Raw genomic sequence first — 2,503 nt, 5'->3', positions numbered from 1 at the left:
CGGCTCCAGGCGGGGCAGAGGACCGGCCGGGACAAGCCTCCAGGCGGGGTCGCGGGGAGCAGGGCGACCGGCGGGGCCGGCGGGTGGAGCTTCCCTCCGCGCGCCGTCGTAGGAGGAGAGGACGAGCGGGAGTGGCCGAGCAGCTATCTGCGACCTGGAAGGCAGAAATCGAGCGGAGCGACCTTTTCCCTCTTCTCCTTCCCGCGCGCATCCTTTCCCGCGCCAGACGCCATAAGCGCGCGCGCGCTCCGCGGCGGCCAAAAATTTCGCCCGTGAGCGGGTCGTCCGCCTAGTCGCTGCTCCCCTAGGACTGCGACTACACCCTAGTCTACGCGGAGGCCGTCGATTAGCGCTTAATCGCGCCTAGGCGCGCCTAGGCGAGCGCCTAGCGGAAGTATGCGTATTCCTCATCAGATCTGTTGCAGTCCTCGTCGACAGATCCTTCCATCTGCCATGCAAGTATCCACAAATATGATTACAATGGGATCCAGAGCAAAGAGTACAGTGAAGCAGCTGCATGCGTGAATCCTTTTACCTACTGTTTAGGGTCAAAAAACAAAAAGGCCATAACAATCCAAATAAATTTCATCTCACCTCCCCATCGATCTCCCTGTTGTCTTCTTCACTTAGGTCCTCATCACTCCCTGAATTAGGTCGAACATCAGCTTCTTCTTCCTCTTCTTCATCGCTGCCATATGCTGCTGATGACTCTTGGATCTAGCCCCAAAAAGTTAAAGAAAATTCAAAATAGGACACTAGCCTTACAAAGAACATTGATCAAAAGAAAGACGAAACAGCACCCATGGTACAGGTAGCTGTTAGTACCTCTTTACAATGTCCATCTGACTTCTTTGGAGAACCAGATGAAGATAGAACTTGTCTGCTACTACCTTCAGCAGCATTTGTAAATGATTCATCAGCATTTCCAGCTTGACTTGTACAGCCCGGATCAGTAGGCCAGGCACTTATCCCAAAGGTGCCAAACTGCGGATTGACTGACTCTGCTCTTCCATATTTAGAGGTCCATAAATTGGATTCCCCACAGATTTCTTATTACTGTTATCAGAACTGCATTTTCCATCCCTCCCTGGACTCAAACTGGCCAGGCCTTAGAACAGAACCGCCGACATTAATGATAGCCATGAGCTTTCTTGAGGATCCAAGCCGTTGGATCAATTTAAACATCCCCTTGGAACTCATGGAATTAGCGACACATTGGTTTTTGTACTCTTCATTTACAATAGCAACAGTATTTGCTTCAGGATCGTATAACTGATCTCCGTTAGCTCGCCTACGGAGGCAGCTAAAGACAGTGGCATGGATCGAAGCCACACTCCGATCCATTAGTGTTGTTGACCTTGGGAACTAGGTACTTGTCAGCTCTGCTGCAGAGGTACTCCTGGATAGTTCTAATGTTGCTGATGTATTTAACATACTTATTTTTCGTTGGGTCATGTTATGTACTTTGCACGTACAGCAAACCTCTCTGTGTGCTTACCCTCATTAGATATGTAAATCATGAAAGGTATTATCGAAGGATGTTTCCTCATTAGACCCATCTGAAATAATTAAAAGGAAATGTGGAATAAAGTGGGCATGTTAACCATGAAAGTTACAACTCCACCTTTGTTAGCAGAAGAAATGCAATATAGTGGGTCTGATACGATCTAAAAGAAAATCAATAGCTGGAATGAAAGGAAAGAAGTGCAAATGAATAGTTTTCTGGAAGCACACCACAAAATTAAGGCTTAAGTGAACACCCTCGACAACAACTGATTCTTTCCTATCTTCCCACGCAATAATTAATCGATCCAAACTATCAATTACCATCTCGCTCTGTGCTTTATAACCTTCAATGGCCATTTGCTTCTTCCCAATTGATTTCCCATCACTTTTTCGGTAAGAGCCCCACTTTTCTCATAATCAATATTTGAGCTGCTTGATACGCCTGAGCGTTTTTTTTGCTTTCCTCCTAGATTTTGCTTCAGCAACTGCTACTGGGTCAAGACATTCACCTGTGTGATAAGTTGATGCCCAGAGAAGAGGGTTTTCTTTCTCTTCAACAAAGCTTCGCATCATGTGACGTATCGAATCTGGCGCAATCAAGCGGCTCCCAAGGGAGCTGCCTGACTGAACCCCCTCGACCTCCAAGGCCTCACAGGCGGAAAGGGCAGCACGTTTTAGCGCCTCGTGCTCCCCGATCTCGGTCTTGAGCACCATCTACACAACCCGCGCTGGAAGCCTCGGCGGCCCGAATGATCTCCGCCTCTGACTCTGCACTGTGGAAAATGGAATGAGGTCGAGCGAGAGAAAGAACAACCTAAGTTAGGGACGGAAGCCCACGGAACTCACCCTTGGCCTTCTACTCCCAGCGTCGGGTCTCGCCTGACAGGCCTCGGCCTTCTCCTTCAACCGCTGGGCCTCGACCCGAGAGGCCTCGGCCGCCCTGGAAGCTTCACTTCCCAGCTCTGCGTCATACAAGAAGTCAGGGAGCAAACATAAG

The 2,503-nt window shown here is 49.1% G+C and overlaps 1 pseudogene; it reads right to left on the bottom strand.

The window, feature by feature from the left end:
- Nucleotides 1-338: 338 nt before the first annotated feature.
- LOC136551491 (P-loop NTPase domain-containing protein LPA1 homolog) lies at nucleotides 339-2,044 on the bottom strand (annotated as a pseudogene).
- Between the last annotated feature and the right edge of the window lie 459 nt (nucleotides 2,045-2,503).

Source organism: Miscanthus floridulus, chromosome 4, assembly GCF_019320115.1.
Source record: "Miscanthus floridulus cultivar M001 chromosome 4, ASM1932011v1, whole genome shotgun sequence".
NCBI lineage: Eukaryota > Viridiplantae > Streptophyta > Magnoliopsida > Poales > Poaceae > Miscanthus > Miscanthus floridulus.
Note: the sequence above shows the minus strand (reverse complement) of the source record. Positions and strands in the feature narration are given on the sequence as shown.